The 22,056-nt window shown below is 38.7% G+C and overlaps 1 long non-coding RNA gene across 1 annotated transcript; it reads right to left on the bottom strand.

The window, feature by feature from the left end:
* Window positions 1-13,454: 13,454 nt before the first annotated feature.
* LOC138717029 (uncharacterized) lies at window positions 13,455-21,473 on the bottom strand. Its single transcript, XR_011336807.1, has 3 exons — window positions 19,964-21,473; window positions 18,152-18,311; window positions 13,455-13,553 (listed from the first exon to the last, which is right to left on the bottom strand). It is a non-coding gene; the product is annotated as an uncharacterized lncRNA (long non-coding RNA).
* Window positions 21,474-22,056: the final 583 nt, after the last annotated feature.

The following is a 22,056-nucleotide window of genomic DNA, read 5'->3' as shown; positions in this document are numbered from 1 at the left end:
AAAATTTTTTACGTCCTTAATGCTGACCATGGAGGGCCTGGCGAACTTGAGATCTGAAAAAAAATGTCATACTAGGTTGCAGACTTCTGGCATTGCTGGCCTAGAGAATAGCTTTCCTATATAGTCCCTTAAAGTCTTAGCATTAAATTATGTTTGATCTTATGTAAGATATAATTTCTTTTTTTTTGTATTAGTGTACATTGCATGTGAATTTTGTCTCTGAGCCAGATTTGCTTCTTTTCATACTCATTTTAGAAAGCACCAAGTTGGGTAGTTTTGGAGTACTTTTAGCTGTAACATTATATTATCTGTTTTTTGGTTTGTTTGTTTTATAGTCATTTTCACGGAATATTGGATTTTTCTTCTCTCACTGCAGTTTCTGTGCTTACAGGTAAGTGGGACTCCAAAAACTGTAGGGCTTTCAGTCCACACAATACATTGGTAATTAAAGTACGCAACAACATAGTCAAAGAGAGAAAATTTTGGCTGACTTGATTATTAGGACATTTGGCATGTACTTTCATATGCTGATCTATTTAACAAGCTATCTTTTGACACCTACTTTCCCACTCCAAAAAATATTCCCTTAAAGCCCATACGTCATTTTTTATTTAAAAATAGAACTTCAAACTGTTATATTGGCTCTAAGTTACTGACTCCTGTTAGTGTAAAATGTATTCATACTTGCTACGTGCCACCTAATATGTTTTGAAATTTTACTGTTCCATGCTTGCAGAAAGCACTACAGACAATTCTAATAATCTAATGAATGCAAAACAGTAACATCACTTACTTACCTACCACTGGCAACACCACTTAGTGTGTTTTGAAGGCATTGTCACATTTGTCATGCAAAGACAACTGAATTTCACTTGTTGGATTCTGGATTAAGTAAAAATTGAAGTAAATTTTGTCTTAATCTACCACCTAAGGAAACCTTGCCTGTATCACTGAACTGCAGTTGGTTGTTTGCGCTCTATATAAAGTGAAGCAGAGAATAGTGGAAATGTCATTTTAGAGGATGTATGAATGCCAGACAATCATAGTGCTATAGATTTGCTGAAATACCATATTCTGCCAAGGATAGTTCTCCATACTTTAAAGGGAGGTAGTAGACTCAGTTCATGATTTTGTAGTTCAGATATTTCCCACAGAGGCAACTGGAAATTTGCCTAATGTAGGACAGCAGGATTCAGATCCTTGGAAGCGTTGAGGCATGTATGAGGTATGTAACAGAGCTGCTCAGCAGCAGAACAACTTACATATCTGAAATGTCTGAAGACATCATGTAAGAAGTAGTCAAACCATCCATTCTTTCTTGCTGACCATACAACATGGCATTGCTGAGGCCACAGCTCCTTGCAACTGTTGCTGACAGTGCTTCCTATCAAAGCGGCCCTGTGAGGTTGGCCCCTAATTATTTGCTTTTGGCTTCTTCTGAAAATGGTACACTCTATTCCCTACTGTTTTAGTGAACTCTGTGTCACATCTCAGTTTTTTTGCTTTCTTTAAAAACCACAGTTGTCATACATTTTTTAACTCAAATGTGTTTACGACTTAACTGTTCACATATTTTCTTCCTGGCAGGACTTCTTGCCACCCCCCATTGTCCTCAAAAACCCAAGGATAGGTAGGTTGAAGGCAGACTGTGTGTGGTCAGAATGTCACTGCACTCCAGCTAATTCTGGCTGCTAGAATTGTCCCTGGGGGCAATAGACAGCTGGACATAATTTAGAGCAGGCTGAGATGGATACTAGAGGCTAGCCTGAAAATGAGGAAAACAAAATTGCAGTTTAATCTATTCTACTCCCAGATCTGACCTCCCTTTCCTGTTTCAAACTTAGCTTGCTAAAACAGAAAATCAAGTACACAGCGAATTTAAGCAACTTGTATTCGTCAGCTCTGGGGACTATCAGTGTCAATTTAAGATGATGTCTTTTCCTGAGCATGTCACATCAAGTAACACTGGAGTTGTCTAAACTAAGAGCTGCAATGGTGGACATGTTATTTTCATGTCGGACTCACACGAATTTTAGAACGTAAATTATTTTGATAACATGACAGGCTGCCTTTCTGCCACACTGCCTGCAAATGTCAAAATTTTTTTCTCGTTTCAACTTGGAAGTGACATAGTGTTGGTGAAGGATAAATTGTGAAGAATTAGTTGTCTGACTTTATTGCTGATTAAATATGATAAATGTTGAACTTGTGTTTGAGGAAAGATTTTACAAGTTTATTTATCTTCAAGGGAGGTATCGTGAGCATATTGCATGTGATACAAGGTGTTACTTTAATGTAAATCAATTTGAGAGAAGAACTGAGTTAAAAAATGGCTCTCACTTTTCATAGAAAGCTGACATGAAAGGTAAAAATGTGCCACAGCAGTTTCTGATCACAGATGTTGAAATAAAAAAAAAATAATAAGGACTACACTGTCAGTAGCAAAGGGCAGAGAAGACATTCTCTCTTTCTTCTTAAGCCTCTCATTGAAGTTAAATGTTTATTTATTGCTATTACTTGTTTGCTGCTTTGTATTACAGTAGGGTACATACATGACAGATGACACAAATACATAATTAAACTCCTGCCCTATAATCCTTGCAATTTGGTGAGTGAAAAACCGTGAGAGTTAGATTAGAAAGTCTGGTAGCCTAGAATTCAGGCTTTATTTTGTTGAAATTATCTCCTGTAAGAGAGTTCTTATATGAATTTTGTTGTACTGAGACCTTTGGCTGGCTTAGAGCATTATTAGACATTTAGAAATTTAGTCTGAGGATATTAAGGTAGGATGTTGTTGCCATTTTCTATTTTAACTTTTACTAAAGATCAAGCATGTAGTTTGCATGTGATTTATCAAGCATGCAATTTGATTTTCTTCTACAGTTCCTAGGGATACGATCTTACATTCTGTGTGTTTCTGAGAGAATGTGGTAATTGTATTCTCACCAGAATCCTTTGACAGTTAAAGATGATGTCAGTGAGAGAGCGAGTGATTGAGAAAGGTGTCTCCTCAGAGGCTGTCCGACATTTTAATTGGTGCAGTTGTACAGCCATAATAAATTAGAAAACTGAAGAGCTTCAGAAGTGTATTTTTCTGACACAGCTGAAAACAACACATGTAATGAGGATGTGATAGTGTGGAGGAAGGATGAGTCCATTTTACTTTCCGTGTGTGGTTCACTGCTTCTTGTGTCTTACATAATTGGTGTTTTTCATGACTGTTCACCACTCCCAATGGTCATGCTTAGGTGTGCTGTTAATTTCAGGCTTCCCTTTGAAAAATGAGACAATGCAGTTTATAGATGCTTTCTCAGAGTTTTCAAGGGCATAACTTTAAAGCCTAACTTAGCAAATGCTTACTCATAATCCCAAAATGTCTGGTTTTATGGATTAACTGTACAGGTAATGACTATTTAATGTGGTAAGAATTTCAAGTATAACAGATTTGGGCCATAACCTAAATTGCACCACTACTGCTGTGAATATTTTGTTTTGCTAAGCCATTATATATGGAATTTGATCAGTCTTCCTGTCTTTTGCCTGTATGGATATTTCTAACTTATTCAACTATTTTCTTCTGTGTAGCAGCTCTTTTCCATTGGTCTCTCTACCAGTGATTTTCTTTCTCTTCTATTTCCCTTTTTCTCATGCCAGATAAGAGAAAGAGAAGACTGGGAAACATGCAGAGTTGTGGATAGGTGACTTCTGTAACACTGGAGTTGTGATTCCTTCTTCCCCGTTTATGGAAAACCAGTGCTGCTGCATATGGGAGCTTAAGTCTGATAATGCACTAGATTTCAGCCAGTTTGATTAAAATGAGAATTTTCTAGAGCCTTTTTACAGAAACATAACCCATCTGAGGGATAGACAGCCTTCCTGATACTGAAAATGCTAACTGGAATATACAGTTTTCTTCTGATTGAACTGTGTCAGTGCAGTTCCTTGCTTTGGCTAAGAGGCAAAATAGAAATGCCCGAATTCAAATACAGTGTTACCCAGAATATGTTAGAGACAGTTGTCATCTCTAGTTTTGGCTTCTTGTGAAGCTTTGTGCAAATAATTTAATCTGTTTCTTGGTACACTCTGTGAAATGAAGAAAGTATTTGGTGCTTGCATAGGGAAGCTTGGTGAATGCATTCACTTATGTGTCTAGGATTTCCAAAGACAGTTAGTTGTCTTAGATACCAAAATCCCTTTCAATGTCAATGGAATTTGGATGCTTATCTGTGAGGCTGACTTTGGGCAGCAATGACAGGGCCTGTGGTGGGCAGTAAAAACTTTGTGTCCTCTCTTTATCTTCCCTCCCTGCAGGAAATCAATTTCCCCCTCCTTTGAGCCACAGATGTCTCTTTTATCTTATAGTCTTTTTCATTTCTGAGAAAGGTAAATGTGAGCTGGTTGGTATAGAATATGTGTGTATGACTAGCATGGATTTTGAACTGGCAGGTAAACTTAAATATTCAAGCTGTTAGTATGCCCTAGTTTTAATTTTTTGCAGTGTTCCATTTTTTTTTGAATTATTTTGAATAATTCAACTTTTTGGTTCTCAGTCAAGAGTACATAGAATATTTCAGGTTTTCAGAAATTGCTAAACACCTTCAATACTGGCATCCATATTTGAAAGCCTTTTCAAGCCTTGAAAGCCTTGAAAGCCTTTGAAAGCCTTCTGAAGAACATCTTGTACCTAGGAGTATGATAGTGTGATCTTTCAGCACAACAAAAATGAGACATATTAGAAGTGCTGCAGTGGAAGAGACCTTAGAAGAACAGATTTGTGGGACAGAGCTCTTGCTAATGACTGTTCTGCTTTTCAGAATTAATAAACAGCAGGATCAGTAGATACATTAAACGATAATTTGGTTTCATAAGCATGTTCCTAACTTTCTGAATTTGCTTTTCTTTCCCTTTACAGAAAATGTTACTAATACTGGAAAAGTAGCAGCGTTTTTTATTTATATTGTGTGTGGGTGAACTTGGCAAACAACCTGCCCGTTTAACCTGTTAATTATTGTCTGGAGACACAACTTTTCTGGTGAATATATGCATGTTAATAGTAAAGGATGTATGTCAGTGCATTTTAAATCCCTAGAATATTAAACTTACTTAGTGCTAGTCTGTATGCTGTCATACAGAAAACAGAGGAAAAACAGCAGTGGGGATTTTCCTTTTTGTGGGATTAAAGGGGTTATCCTCTTGCTTCTCTTTGCAGATACATGCGGTTGAAAGGCATAAAAATTCTGGAAAAGGCTGGAAGATGATACAACTAAAAGCTGGCACAGAAAAGCCCATATCCCTGCATGCTCCCAAAATATGCTGTGCTGGAGTTTAACCACATCAGGGAAGAACTCAGTTCTGGGAGTGAGACAAAGGGAACACCACTGCTAAATCATTGAGGTATCCCTTTTAAGTGGCTGCAGAACAATACCAAACAATTCGTCTGTGTAATAAACTAGCGCATAACTTACAGTATATATTCATTTAAAATTATATTTAGCACAGAAATTCTTTTTTAATTAATCGGTTCAAGTCCTCATTCTCTAGGAGCCCAAAGCCCTGAGAAATTATTTCCTACTCATTCACACCTTACTGTGCTTTAAGGGCTATTAAAATTTACAAGACTGCTAACACCAAAAGTGATAAAGGCCCAAAGTACACTGACTGATACAAACAAATACCCTCTCCACCCCCATCCAGAGCAGCCCAGTGTAATTCGGTTAACTTGCTTATGTCACTCAAGAAACCTCAGAGCTGTTTAGCCAACAATAGCTGCAGTGTGTACCGGGCTGTGGGCCTCTTTGGCACCACAGCTGCAGGTCGTAAATACAGTTCTGGAGATTAAGATATTAAAGTGTCCCTCTTTGGAGGCTGCAGAACAACGCCCGGAGTATTGCCCTGAGGCTCTGAGGCAGGCTGGTAGCTCCCAGGGCTGTCAGGTGACTGCATGGAGCACACTCAAAGAGGTTCCCACATGGGGTTTAATTCTTTTCAGAAATGACATTTCTGCCATTTCCTGTGTTAGCCAGGGAGTGATCTATACGCTGTGCTTCCATTTCCTGCAGGAGGCTTCTTGAAGCTGGTTAAAGTGGTTTGCTGCATGTGAATGCAGTGTACCTAAGATAAAGGATAGGTGCATGCTTTAATAGAAGCACTGGACACTGCAAACCATGTTTGAGTTGGAGTGCTGATCTGTCCTTGTGTCTTTCCATGCATTTATAAAACAGTAGCAAAAAGAGAAGGGGGCATTTGAAAAAAATCACTTACATCAGTGAAAAGGAGCGGAATGTATTTACCTGCATCCTACTCGGTACTTATCTCCAGACTTATTTATTATCTTCTATCTCTTTTTATGTAGAATTTTTTTCTTTCGCTTTTCAGCTTCGTCTTGAAAACATTTGCCTTTTTCCCCGTAATGTTTGACAGCACCTTAAACAGTGAACTGTGGTTGCAGAAATTTTTCACTTCTAGAAGCAATAATTAGAATGTGTCAGAATTTTAGGCCTTGGTCATTTATGCTCGTATTCATCAGTCATTTTTCAGATGTGTATCTCCAAAAGAGAACAGACTTTTATAACATAAATTTAACCTTTGCAAGAAAACACTAGAGCAGAAAAAGCATAATTGATTGAGCTTTCCTGTGCTTTTCTCAAATCAAAGGAAAGCTCTTAGTTTAACATTTTGTCAGCAAACTGTAGCTGAGTTATTAATTATCTGTCTCAGTTATTAAGTACCTCGAATGTCTAAATCGTGCAGGAAGGCATTTAATCTACAAATCTCTGAATGTTGCTGGAGCTTCCGACTGTTATCTCTGAGTAAGTGGTGGACACTAAAAAACTTGTAATCTGGAAAATGAATGAATTAAGTCTGTTCAAGTAGATTATTTGATCGTGTGACTGTAAAATAGCTTGTTTGGCGCTTGTTGCTTTAGGACCAAGGGTCAGGTTCTTTGTCTCCCTTGCACTGGAGATGTGCTGAAACTTGTGTGGTCTGACTGCAATAGGTTATGAGCCCATTACATTTTTGTGAGTAACTGCACAATGGTTCTTGGGGACAGGTCTTGTAGTTGCTGTTAGCTGATAAATTTCTGCTGCACAAAAATGATGGAGATGATTACTTTGGCCTTAGGACTGTGGCACTGCAGTTATTAAAAAGGATCTTTCCTTATTTTTTCTAATGCTTTTCTTCAGTTCCCTTCATTATGCTGATTCTAAAGAAGATTAGACAAAAAGCAAAAAGAGAAAAAATGTGACTTCTGGACTGTAGTGTCATTCACTGGAGTCATTGCTTAGGACTGTTTTCAGGAAACTGTAATATTTACTGAACTTAGTATTAATTCAGAATCAGCTTTCCCTCTGTGTGGAAATAGAATGTAACTGGTGTGTGTGAGTGTGCATGTGTTTTAACTTGCATGTAGGCAGTTCAGAGTAAAAGGCGATGAACTCTGAACTCTTGACTGTCATCATCCAAGTACTCAAGACTGCTTTGGTACCATGTCCGCGTCTCATCTAGAGGGACACATCTTATTATAATGAAGGGACTTCTTTGTGCTTAATATAGTCTGTTCACATAGAAAGTCTGCAAAGATAACAGTTAATTCTGTCTCTTTTAATGGTGGTTTTGTGATGACACCACCTAAATTTTATGAATAGAACTATATGAAAATGAGAATTTTTAAAAAATACATAGAATGCTTCTGTGAATGGATGTAAACTTTCTAATGACAGTTCTAAGGAGAAGACTGTGAAACAGTCTTACCAGCTCTTCTTCCTATAGCTTCCTGCCTTCCATCAAAGATTTTACTTTCTTCTTTAATTAGCAGAAAATTTTATAAGAGGATAGATAGTTTTGTTTCTCTGAAGGTAGAGGGTTGAGTGGTTTTGCAACATTCCTGTACAGCTAATACTGATTCGAAGTTAGCAGTCAAATAACATGCATTTTAGAACAAACCTGTATAAAGAATACTTCTGTATAGAAGATCTCAGTTTATGGCTGTGGTACAAGGCATTACTTTGGATGGAATGACTCCAAATTCTTGACACGCTTTATCCAATTAACTTAAGCTTTTATGTCCAACATAGCTGTCATTATATAGTAGAAGCCTTCTATAATGCAGGAAATGTGATGTAGGCCTGAAGAGTAGCAAGCTGTGACGTTTGAAAGTTGGACTGGATGATGCTTTGTTGTGTAAATCACGTTTAGCATAGGTGGGTGAAGTGGTTGGGATAATATCTTCTCTACAGCAGAACAAATAATTACTTGGAATAGATTAACAGTTTCTCAGTTTTAGGAGAGATTTTTTTTTTAACTGTGCATTATAGGAAGTTAAATAGGAGCTATAGCAATACTTCCTTTGGAGTCAGAAGGCCTTCTTTCACTGCACTGCTGCCTTTTCAGAATTATTCCCCAGTGTCAGACAGAGAGTATCATGGAGGTATGGAAGAAAGTGGAATGGATTTATCTGCAGTGATCTTTTTTAGAGAAAACGAATCTTGACTTTTCCTCATTCATATTCCAGGAGAAAATGCAGATGAAACATACATCTCCTTCACAAAAAAAGAGTAGGTTTGTTTTTTCTCCACCTTGAGATCTGAATTAGATCTCTGTTCCCAGCTAACAATATGTGATATAGCATACCTTTTCTGGCAGGCTAAGGGATTCATCATCTTGTGAATTTATTAACATCAGTAATAGGTTATTTTACAACTATTAGGGATCCTCAGTATTTTTAGTAGTGAATTAAAAATATGTGAATGGTGTAAGCGAATTATGAGATAGTACTATATAGAGATGTTTGCTCACAATTTAACTTCTAGTTCACAAGCTATCAGTTGTTTACTGGTCTGGACCAATGAAGTGCTAAAAGCTAAATACTGTGAAATGTTAAACTTTGATGAAAGATATGAGGAAAGAAATTGTTTCTTTTGCCAACACTGTGGTCAACAGCAGTGCCCTGACCTGATTACTTAAGCTGATGTTTTTCGTAAATCTGTCATGAATCAGTAATTATCAAGTTTTGCAATACTCAATGTCTCTCTTGTGAATAGCAAAAAGATTTGTTATTGTAGGTTGGTATTTTCTAAACAGAAGTGTTCAACTGTTGCATCTGCAAGATCTGCATACTATGTTTGAGAACTGTGGGATGCCCCAACAAATCTCCGGAAGAATTTCACAAAATGTGAAGAAAATTCAGTCTGGCCTAATCTGGAAGTGACCCCTCTGGTGTCTTTTAAAGTAAACTTTTGTGTCCGTGTGTTTTTCCATTCATGGTTGGAAGGTATCCAGTACAAGTATTTAGTTGTAGGGATTGACTTGTAGGGCTTCTAATGGGAAAAGAAACTTGTACAACATGTTATTATTATTAGTAGGGTGTTCTCATAGTAATTTAATATGGTAGTCCCAGAAAAATTTCCGTTTTCCTTTGCACCAAGTGCCATGTGATAGTGTGAGGTGTGTTGTGTATGGGGTCCAAAGAGGAACTAGTTCCTAAATGAGGCTGGAAATTCAATCCATGAGTCCCTTGATTATGGTGGCATAACACTAACAGCTGGCTTTGAGGCCCCAGTAATCCTTCTAGCTCCTGGCTGAGTTCTCTGAGAAATAAGAGACAAAAATTAGGAGAACTCAGTTAAAGAGAACAAGAGATGTAGTAGCATGATGCATTGTCTGTTTAGTCATTGAAAAAGAAAATTATGCGATTGCAAAGCCTCTGCGGGGCTTATTTGAAGGATGCTTTAGGTGTATGTCCATGCAGATCTATGGCTAGAGCCCCAAGGAAGTTGAACATGAAGTTACTGTGGAGCTTGCCATCCCCCAAAACTTGTGTAAGAAAGGCAGCTGAGGATGGGGTAAGTGGGATCACACTCTGCGTGTAGCACAGCTCCTGTGATCAAGACAGCAAACATTTGTTTCCTGATGGCGAGCCTTAAAGGGGAGAATGTACAAACAAGCAAATTTAAATGCAAATGTTGCTTTGATGGCATGGTCTAAACATCAGTGGAGATTTATCCAGATGATAGGGTACTTGATAGCAGAGAAGGGAAAAAAAAAAAAAGGAAAATAAGGAGAAAACTTGAACCAGCCAGTTCTTTTCTGGTGAAAATTGCTTAACATAGATTCGTGGTTTTACGTCAACATGCACATTAAAAGAATGCTGACCTTTAAAAACATGGTTTTCAATAAATTACTATTGTTACTGTTTAAAGCAGATGGACTTAGAAGGAGCAGAAAATACCCTAAGCCTATGAGATCAGGAATGCACCATGGAAACAAACAGCACCCTGGCAAAATAGGGATATTTCCTCAATGGTGCTCTCCATTAGAAAGTCAATTTAGCATAGTTCCTTTTGCAATCTGCATACAGGGTTTCTGCATACCTCTCAAAGATAAATGCATGATAAACCAGTGAATTAAATGGTAACTGCTGTGTTTTGCTTTAAAGCAAAGAAGGCTTTTGTAGGATTCTTGAGACGAAGTTATGCGTTGTGGATCCATTGTTTAGGAGTGCAATGAAATTAATTCCTCTTTCAGATAATGTAAAAGATCTAGAAATATAGAGCTGCCCTCTAGTGGCAAAGTGGCAGCATGAGGTGCGTTTGTCTCCAGTGCTCACGGTGATTGAAAAGCTGAATGTTTACTGGAAGGCCAACAAAAATGTGTAATTATTTTTGAGGGGATTCTATAGCTACAGTTCAAATGTCAGACCAGCTGTGGTGGAGATGGAATATTAGACATAGAGCACAGGCATAGTGCCCTCTTGGGAGGTGGACTTTCACAGTTCTCATGCCGTATGATGTACAGAAGACTTTATGTCCACAGACTTTATATCTGGAGCTTGTTCCAAAAATTTTCAGTGTAGTAAAATAGTTTGGATTTGGACATTTACTTCAGCTCAATTTGGTACGAGAGGTCATCTGTGAAACTGGGATGTAGTTTCATAGCTGAACTTGCCCTAGATTGGAGTAGTTAAAATTGATGGGTTTGTCTAAGGTTGTTCTCTGCTGGAGGAAAGATCTCTTTCCTGAATGCTGCATTAATCCTCTTCACTTCTAGTTTGCATAGTCTTCTGCTCTGGTTCACGAAGAAAGGAACTTTCATGGATTAAATGAGCCAAAAATATGAATCCTCTGAACAGACTCACCTTTAAAAGGAAGATAATGTCTTTATGGAGAGTGCCAGCATATTCTAACATAATATATGCAATTAAACTAATTTTCCTCCTTTAAACTGTGGTAATAACTACCCCCCTTAAGTCAATTTACTTCTTTAAAAATGCATGAAAAAGAAAAGAATCAGAGTAAGTTATGTAAGTGATGTAGCAAGTTATTACTTACAAACATGTCCTTTGTGAGTCTTCATTTGTTGCTTTGTCAAAGCACTTAACTCACCCTCTATGTAACAGTTATTTGGAAATCTTGTGAATTTCTGTAATGACTACAAAGGTGTTTTTACATGTGACTTTAGGAAGAGCTAGACTGTTTAGTAAGCATTAAACTTTTCTGTCCTGGTATGGTATTTTCTGAAGCTGCTGCTGTATCTTCATGTTCTGTGCAAAATGTGGTTTCTGTTTCAATTTGGTTCAACAAAAAATTGGGTAAGATGAATTCAGGAAAAAAAATCTGAACCTGGCAAGAATAGAAATCCTAAATACAATGGTTTGTATTAAGGTTCATGTTCTGGGACTAACAGGCTGTTTTGAATTCACAAACAATAGACCACAAGAGAATTTAGGAGTGGCTGCATTACTCCAGTGTATTTTTTGAGATATGTGCATGGAGGAAGAGTAGGGCACAGAGGAGAAGTGTATGAAAGGTTCTTGTTGATAAGTTTCTTTGCATGTACTAATATCAGTGTGGATAAAAGGAGAAGTAAAGATAATATTGATTGCAAACAGTTTTAATCAATGTTTACTGCCTGTGCAGACACTTCAAAAGACTGAAATGAGAGGGAAGACTTCTGCTCAGGGAAGTCAGTGTTATAAGCAGAGTCTAAAGAGTGCTGATAAATCAGGTTTTCCTTTATCCAGGATTGTTTGGTACATCTCCCTCCTATTCATGTTTCCTACAGCCTCTTTTATTTTCCACTTGATGAATGTGATGCTTCTTAGAAGGCAAAAATCAATTTCTCTGGGTGCAGAAGTCCCGGAAGTTAGGGCAGACCTGTGAACACACATCTACATGTGCTGAAAAACACATGCACAGATGGATACACAGAGAGAGTGTGCATGCAGCTGTGTAAGGGTCTTTCTGGTAGCATCTGCTTTGTATCTGTCTCTGTGGGTTCTGTAGAGGCTTCTCTGTGCTGAGCTACACAGAGCAGGTTTGGAGTAAGCTGAAAAGAATAAGCAGCTAAATGTGTGGGGCTTCCCCTTCCCACACACTGTGAACCAGAATTACTAAAGATAGTGGTGCTCCAGATTATCTCTGGGATTAGGAGCTAGAAAGATTCCCTTTTAATGTGGGTCTGATGTAGCTGCATAACCGGGAAGTCAGAGGGCAGTGTCGGAGGCCACAGAGTCCAAGACCTCTCTCCAGAAAATCCTGGCCTTCTAAGGTGCTGTAAATGAGGCAAAATCTTTTCTTCCTAGGTGGGCAGATGTTGACTGATCTCTGTGACCTTTCCCCTCCAAGGGCTGCTCTCTTGCTTTTAATGTAAGAATGGACATAGTGGCCCAGTTCCATTGGTCAGAGTATTTTTTGGCCCATTCTGACTCTAATAGAGTGGAGAGACTGAGTTGTAGTATCTAACACTGATTTTTGATGTGGGGAGATGCGCATGCTCCACAGAAGCTGCTTAGTGATTTCACAGATATTTGGAAGCAGACAGGAGATGGAAAACTCCAGGGATAACTAGTTAGACTCTATGGCAGTGCTCAGAAAGTAGAATATCCATGAATTCATATGCACTGTATTGATAGACATATAATGTTATTATAAGAACAGCCTGACTCTTTTAAACTTCTCAGAATTCTGCAGTCCCAATGTTAGGCCAAAGCCCATAATAGCTGCAGCTAGTATGTATGCTTTATTTGAAGCAACAGTGAAGTAATAATTTGATAATATTTTGTTACATATGTCCCTTCATGTGAGATATTTTGTTCCCCATCTCACTGTGCAACAGATCCAGGAGTAGGTGTTACTTTCCTTGCTTTTGTCATCTGTCCCATCACTCATATCCACTTGCCTCTCCAAGGATCAGTGTTCCCCCTGTGATTTTGCAGTTCAGTGCTTTTCATTCATGATAGTCAAGAAGATAGTTTGGGCTATCTCCAAAAAAAAAAAAAAAAAAGACAACAGACATCAGAGGAGCAAACAACTACTTTGTGCTTAGGAACGTCTTCACCTTTCATTAGTCCTTCCAGAACTGCTCTGAGGCTGGAACTTGAAGTAGTTGCTGGCTTCTGTGGTGCCTGTTTTATTTTGTGTGAGATTCTTGATAGAGATTTTATCTTCCTCAGAAGAACTGTGGAGGTTAATTTGCATGAGAACAACATTTACAGTATCCTTCAGGCATACAGTAGAAGCTGCAGCCGTTGAATCTCTAGGGCAGTTCATATTGTCCTGTAGATACACAGCCAAGAATATAACTTAGATTCCCAGCAAAGACACATTCTTGTTCAGGCATTCAGTGGGGAGCATAACCTCTGCAGTGGACCTTACTGTTCCAACAGTGACAAAACTGTAAACGTCATGAGCTGTGATTTGTTTTTCTGAAAAGGCTTGGCATATTTCCATGAACACTAGGTATCTGTCTAACTGAGTTTGTAACTTCTTCCATCTGCCCTGGGGAGCTTGTAAGTTCCTCAAACCTCATTCCTGTCCCAATGGAAGTTACAAGATGTGACTGCTTTGCCAGCAGGGCTGGTAAATTCCAAGAACCCCAGATACTGGATTCACAGAAATTACTACCCTGCTGGCCACGCTGGTCAAACTACTAATGTTTTGGAGTTTCATGAGCCTTAGCTATTTCTACATATAATTTACAAGTTCCAATTGTGCATCTACGTAAAGAACTTTGGCACAAACAGCTGGGGTTTTTGGTGGTTACAATCTCAGTCAGCTCAGTGCATAAACGGGACTCGGAGAACTTGCAGTGCTGATGGTTTCTCAGCAGAGTTTGTAAACCTGGTGGTCTCTGGGCAGAATGTTTTCGAGACTGTCCCTGTTGATACAGTGGAGGAGATGCTACTTTCATGGTGCTCAGACTTCAGGGATGGGCTATAATCATTTGCATTATTAAATGATCTTGTACTTTTATTGGGGCCTAAAATTAATGATTCATGGAGATAAATTCTGCGTCTCAAGTGGCAAGTTTGGAAACCTCTCTGTAATGTCTTGATATGAAAGAAGATTGGAGATATGAAAGTCAAGTTATCAATGAATGAGAATATTAATTCTGTGAGTTTTCTACAGAAAGATTTAGATAACAGAAGTTTCTACCTTTTGTCAGAAAGTTTTCCTCTGGTGAGAGACCAGACAGGCTGTGTTCAGATGGCAGAGGAGGGGATTTTTAATTTTATATAGTTAGAATAAATTGTGTAAAAATGCATCTTACCCTAATGGTTTGTTTCACAGAATTAAAAGTACTTTATCAATTGTAGTACTGCATTTCTAAAGAAGTAACACTCCAGATTTATTGTCATATATGACATTTGAAGAATAGAAAGCAAATGAAATACAAAGGTGCTGAGCTTTTCTTAGGACAGCACAAACTGCATTACAATGAGTCTGGATCAAAAGATCCTATATAGTCTTGATGACTTTTCCCTTCATATTCCATAGACACTATTAAGAGGTAGAAACAAATTTTTTGTAAATGTGTAAAAATGTGCAAGTTGAATCTTGCCACTTTGTAACATTTGGAGTCTAGACTTTGCAACTTTAATACTCTTTATTTTTAATGTGTGTATAAATGTTTGTATATAACATAAATTGATTTGAACCAGTAGCACATGTTAAATATGTAGAAATAATATGGCTGCCAGAATAGACTAGAAAATGTCAGGAAAAGAAGTTTATAGACTGAGTAAGAAAAATTGATCAAAATGCGTTATTATTTATATCTGATAAAACCTTCTGTGTCACAAAAGGGATGGTTACTGGCTTAAAAGCCTTGGTCTCTAGAAGTTTCTGTTTACATTATTATCTAAAATTGTGTCAATGTCATCAGGAAAACAATAAAGATAAAAGAGGAGATTGCTAATTAGACCTGCGTTTTCAATGTCTTCCTTTTTGTTCTTTTTGCAAATATGAGCAGTATAGCTGCGAAGTTATCACAGTATTGTAGAGAGGTCAAAGACAATGATTGATCATCTAGAATATTCTGGAAATGCTTCCCTCATAAAGATTTGTCCTCTGTTAGCTGACATATAGGTTGTTAATCTTTCCCCTTTCTCTACAAAAGGGAATGTGGCAATATATCTTTATGTCAGAGCAGTTTTCCTGTGTCCACAGTCTCTCTCATTTGAGCTCCGTGCATTACATTAGTTGAGCTGTGTGCCAATATATTTGTCTGTGGCCACCTTCTGATGTAACTCTTCCTCCAAAATGTTGTGGGCAATCGTCTTTTGGGTGGCTGTGCTACACATGTTTTTTTGATTATATTAGTAGTAAAATTAAATGCCAGTTGTGAGTCTTCTTGCCTCTCTTTCCTCTAACGCTCCAACACCGCTCTCCCAGCCACTCTTCCTGTCTTTCGTAATTAATGATTAGAAGTAGCTGGAAGGAGCAAGAAGGCAGATCTCCAGTAATTTGAAAGTTGGACTTGATGTGCATGACACTAAAGTTAATTCTGTCAAAGCTATCGATGGATAAAATTTTCCTTGTGATTTTCCTGTTGATTAAAGTTAACCCCTGCTTTACAAGCTTATTACTCATCTTGTATATATCTCAAATGCAACTGTTAAGACAGTAATTAAACTTCAAAGCTATGTTATTAAAGACTCAGCAAGAACACCCATAAGCAGAAGAATTTGCAGTTAAGACTATACAAATCCATCCTTAACTAGTCCACAGTGAGTAGGGATTATGTAGCACAGTAATAGCATTTACCATGCAGAGGAGCCCTGCAAAATCTAGACATAATGGACTGCATGGATTACAGTAAACGGCTGTATGTTCCAGGATTATGATTCTGGGATTTTCTTTATTTCTTTTAATAGACATGGCTTTGCCTTAAAGGGCGTAGCTGAAATTTTTTTTAGATAAGCGGGACTCTTCAGTCCAGGGTTTTGCCTTGACAGTCATCTGTAAAAAATGTTAGTTGATGTTTCATTCCAAAATAATGAACAAAAGGCTTGATTCTGCTTTTAGATCTGGGCTTATGAATCATCAAAAAGTGCATTAACCTATGTGTGTGGGTGGCGAACTGCAGTGTGTGCCCCAAGCTGTTGCTCCATCAGGACTGAGGAGTCATCTAAAAGGGTGGACAGCTTTGTGCGCCTTCTCTGTCTGTGCTGAGAGATGGTCCAAGTGGGAAGTGGATTAATCAAAACTGGGGAGACCATAGACCTCCGTGCTAGTTACTCATGCCCTACTGTCTGAAATGGGTATCTTTGGAGCACATTTATTGGGTGTAACTTATTTAATGAGCCTGATGGAATAAAAGATCATCTGAACATCTCCAAGTATGCAGTCAGGAGAGAGGGGGCCTGTCATTTAAAACATCTTTCTACTTGCTGAGATGCTTGGGCAGAAATTCAAAAGATGTGTAAACTCCTCTGGAAGACTTCTTTGTGTCCTTCAAGTAGGAATTGCAGATTCTTTTTTTTTGATACAATGACCTGTTTTACCAGAGACAGTCACCTTGTTTTATTTCCTTATTGCCTAGGCTTTTTTTTTGCCCCCATGTTTTTCCTTTTTTTTCCTTTCTCCCATTTCAAGTAGGAATTGTGGAATAGCGTGGTCAAATTTGCACATATTTTTTTTACAAACAGTTTTCCATATGTAAACTCAGCTGCCAGATTTTCACACAAGGTAAAGTTTGAAGGAATCTCTACTGAGTAGAAGTCCAAAAAGAAGTGTTTCTTCATTACTACATGTAGTTAAACTGTGAAACTCCTTCCCTTGGGTACTATGGATGCTGCAGTTAAGGCGGGTTCAAAGGGATACAAGACAGGTTCATGAAAAATAAATTTGTTCAGGATACTAAATGCATGGGAACATATGTCTCAGGCAGTTCATGTGTCACAAATTGTTGGAGTCTGCAAGAGCATTTGGGAAAGTACTACCTTGTTCTTGCACCTTGTTTTGGTTACTGCCAGGTGAATCAAATGGATCTTTGGTCTGACACAATTATAATAATTTTTATTGTGGGGAATGCCTGCCTCAGTTATTTTTGGTGTGTTTGTAGAGATTCCTTGGAAATACCAGAGTGGATTTTATTGCCTTCAAATGCAGCGAGAGCAGAATGAGAGATTGAACATGTCAGTATTTAATTACTGGCTTATCAAATTCATAAATGAATGTGGTGTTCCGTGGTTGACAAACCTGGTGGAATGTTGCATTTGCACACTGTCTTCAGGCAGAGGCGGGATCAGGAAACAGGAGCAAGTAATGGAAAAGTTGCTTTCTCTCTGAGATGAAAAAGTTTTCCCTGGGTGAGAATTACTGTGTACTCTCCTGGCAGTGAGGAAAAGGTAAGTGAGGAGAAGTGCAGTTAATGCCATTTTTTTGTGGCTGTCACTGCAGGCTGGTTAGACAATAGCTGAACTGGAGTAGAAGTATGAAAGAGGAGAGAAAAAAATAATGGAGGAAGGGTAAATTGTCCCTGTTGACCTCTTTACCTGTTTCCAGTGGCTTCAGTGAGGGAGCTGAGAAGCTGGCTGTAAGTGTTCAGCAGGGAGGAGGGAGGCAAAGAAGTTATGAATGAGCAAAGCAAGAGGAAACCATTGCTGCCTGCTGGTGGGTATGTGGAGCAAGAGCTTCGTGAACCCTCTGCCCTAGGTTTACACTGTGAAACATCATGTTCAAATGATGTTTCCAGATATGCATCTTTCTGTTTGAATGTGTTTGTTCCTGTCATTCTGCAAATCCTCTGTGGAGAATCTGTAGACATTATTGGGGTTCTGGGAAGCTCAGTGGTTTGCTTTCACTGAAAAGCTGTTCCCCTCCCTCCCTGAACCAGCTGGGGTCCCATGGGGGGAGGCTTTCTTCCTCACCCACTTAGATGAGTTGATGTCTGTAGGCTGCAGACACTTTTAGCCTGATGCTGTGTGCCACGACAGCAGCAGCCGTGGCTTTTCTCTGCTGCAGCAAGTGTTGCCTCTTGACGCTGCCTCCCCTGAGGGATCATTAGCAGGGTGGAGGCTATTTTCTTTCCTAGAAACAGGAAGAGAAGAAGAGGATGAGAGATGGGAGGCCTAAACAATCCAGAAGGAGATTACAGTGTGAATTCAATGACATAAGCTCCCTTCGGTCCTCCCACCCATTTACTCTCTCACGGCATTTCTGTTTAGGCTGATGGGGATCTGATGATACCTATAATACTGTGCTGATTCCATGGTGATTAATTGGTCCAAAGCGAAGGCCTGTATCTGCCAGTCCCACTGCCCCTGTACTAGCAATTCCAGAGTAGAGGTAACTGTGTTGCACTGCACAGGAAACTTGGTACATCTAACAGACCAAAAAGCACTGGGTTTCAGAGCACTTCAGAACAAACATCAAGGAATATGGTCACATTCAAGTCTAGTAAATTAAAATAAAACCTAAAAGGAGTAAGAATTTTGGCAGCTGTTGTTGTAAATGCTTACTTTCTCTCTCTCCCACATTCCCTTCTTTGTAGCTATATGACCACAAAGTTGTTAAGTTCATGGAGTGCATTGGCATTTAGTAAAATTTAAAGTTAAGGCTTGTTTTAAGAAAGAAGATTTTTTTTAAAGATTGACCAAAGAAAAGTAAGATGGCTCCTATAGAACTAAGAAAACTAGCTGTGTGCTTTACAGCTTAATGATATCTGAGAAGGATGTACTCTTACTGGTTAGGGCTGGCATGGCCTCTGTCTAAATGAGAGTCTTGGGCTTTGAGAAGAGAAGATTGTAACAGTATGCTCTGTGATCCGAGCATGACTAGCACCAGGCAGTGCTAATTGCAGAAATCTCAGTTCTTTTAAACTTTTCAAATAAATCTTTGCTCTTTTGTGTATGGGCATGGAGAAAACTGGCTAAAATTGCCACAGCACCTAAACCAGTATCTGTCATGAAATTCTGCGTATTTGTGTGATGTAGGATCACTTCTGCTCCCTTATCCACACATTGCTGGCTGGCCAGGTTAGTGTATCTCCTGCAGAAACAGGTGAGAGCTCGTGGAATCGATGAATGTAATGAATGGGACCAATTTTATTTCTCCTCTCTCCTTCTCCCTCTCCCTCTCCCTTTCCCTCTCCCTCTCTCTCTCCCTCTTCCTCTTCCTCTTCCTTCCTCCTCATATAAAATACTTAATACATATATAACTATTAACTTATTTAATTTTTTGATTGCTAGCTCCTTTCTGGAGCCATTATTCCTCCCATTTTGTGTATGTTTGGCTCATGGAACTATGTTATTCACTCATACATGATGTGCTGAATACATTTTTGGCACTAGAAAAGGTCAAAATAAATGAAGTAATAAATAAAAATGTTTGGTGTATTTCCCCTTGAATTCAAGTGTTCTAAAAAAGATAGCAAATAGGGAAAAAGTAAGTGAAAAGACAGTGTTTCTAAGTGGTGGTTCTTTTCACAGGAAGGAAAAAAATAGGGTTAAGAAATGACTTTGATTTCCTTCGGACTGTTCTCTCAGAACCTTAGTGCCAGGTGGAGACAACATGGATCTCCATGTGCAAGAGTCTGGGATCTGCTTGAAGGGAGGAGATTGTAGGTCACAGTTTAATCTGATCAGGAGAGAAATCAACACAGGTGGTACCGATTCCCCAGAGGGTCTAGAATAAGTTCTGTGTCACTATATAAACTGCAGTGTTGTGAAACTGGCACTTACCTTTCTGACCTTGCAGACAACATCTGCTTACTCAGGCTTCTTGTCTTACACCTGAAATTACTCTTGCCACAAGCCATGTTTCCTGCCTTTTAGAAGGTGCTCCATGTCTCTGCATGTACCGTGGTGCCTTTAGAATGCTTTTGTGCTATGCAAATTTCTTTCTCCGTGGAATGGTTCACTGTGAGGATTTAACCTGTGGGCCTGTGTCAGCACTTGTCATGTCTGAATACGTGGATTCTGGATTTAGGATTTGAATATGCATTTTGCTTCCTGACAATGTAACATAATGAAACACATCTTTGAAAGAAATGCCTACAATTTGTGGGATGGAGATGAGTTCCAGATCCCTGTTCTTATTCAAAGTTTGTGACCAGACTAATCTCTGTGTAGAAGAAATGGGTAGAACTCGTGAGGAAACAGCCAGGAGGTTGTATTTTAAGGTCTTAGCTTCAGGTCTGAATAGGAATAATGAGTAAAATCATGTCAATTGACTCTGTTATATCATAATTACATTCTTAGCCATCCACTTTGCCCTCAAAGAACTGTGGAGGTGATGTTCTTTTTGTCAGAGTGCAGGTAAGATTTCCTAGGCTATCTTTATGAGTAGTGAGTACAAGGAAATTCAATGCTACTTTTGATATCCTGCTGTACATCTTCCTGCCTCAGTTTTCAGCTGTAGATTGATGATCACAACTTCTGTGGGGTGAAATGTGATCAGAATAGAGATGTGAGACCTTCAGCACATCCACAGATGTCCTGGAGAGTCCAGAGGCTTTGCTCTGAGCCAATGCTCATCTGAGAAACCATGGGATCAATAGAAATTGTGCTGGTAAGGGCTGTGTTCTTCAGGTGAGGTCTAAAACAAGTTGGAAATGCAAGAACCCAAAGAGATGCAAAGATCCGTCAAATTAGTATTTTATAAGTGGGTTCTACTTACCCAGATGTCACACGCTATTAAAATTTGACAGGCTTCATCCAGTTCCTGAGTGAGTTCTTGTGCATTAAGACTATATGCTGTCCTTGGCTGCGTTCCTGTTCCATGTGGCTTCTGTTTCATCAGTGAAGAAAAGATTCCTCTCTCTCCTTGGTCTCATAGATACGTACATATAAGCCGGTATGCCTATTTTATGTGCATATATTGTAATGATACAAGATGGATTGTAAGTAATTTTGCAGTACTTTGAAATGAGATACAATATAAGTGACCATTGTCATTATCACCATCTTTATGTTTTAGGTATGTCTTACAAACCTTTTATGAAGAGAAATACATTGTTGAGGTAACCACCTCAGGCAAGAACAGTTCTCTTTTCCTACAATTTTTTCTTCCAATCGGGTTCTAATTGCACTGCCCTAATCTGGGAGGGAGTGAGGTGTCTCACTGAACAGCACTAATACCTTTAGATTTCCCTCTGTAGGTAATACTGCCTTTATTTTTGTGAGAGAGCTGTCAAGTGTTTGGTGGGTGGACAGATAGCACATATGTAAACATTACAATTTTGCAGCTATCCACGTTAGAAACTCATAGATGCTTGTTTAGATGCTGAAGGCAATGCATTAGGAACTGATGGTGACTCATTATTATCCGATCAGTTCCTGATGCAGTATCTGCGACATCAAAAACTCTGCAGTGGTTTGGGTTACGTCCTAATTTTTTCAGTTGCAGTGTCCGCATTTAATGTCTTTTTTTAAAAAAAATTAATCTTCAGATGTTGAGGCTTAACAAGGCCAGTGTATTAGGAGGAAAAGAAAACTGCTTAATTGCACTACTCTGTTTTTTAGGCAATTTATACATTTTTTTATCTAAGTATTACTAAGAATAAATATTACCAAGAGTCACTTTAGTTAGCACTGCTAGAGAACATTATGCATCTTGTACAAGTTTTGCTTTATTAAAAACCATTGTTCATTTGTTGAATAGTTTAATTAGTCAGCAAATGCCTCCTTCTCAAAAATGCAGGAAATGCTGTAGGCTTACAGTAGGGTGAGTTTGCAAATGGGAAACTGTAACCTTGTGTGTATGGACTTTCTGTATGCAGCATATGGGCAATGAGGACTACAGACCTAATGTTACAATCCTATATCTCACACAT

Source organism: Phaenicophaeus curvirostris, chromosome 2 (assembly GCF_032191515.1).
Source record: "Phaenicophaeus curvirostris isolate KB17595 chromosome 2, BPBGC_Pcur_1.0, whole genome shotgun sequence".
In the NCBI taxonomy this organism is placed as follows: Eukaryota; Metazoa; Chordata; class Aves; order Cuculiformes; family Cuculidae; genus Phaenicophaeus; species Phaenicophaeus curvirostris.
This window is presented reverse-complemented; position numbering and strand designations above follow the sequence as displayed.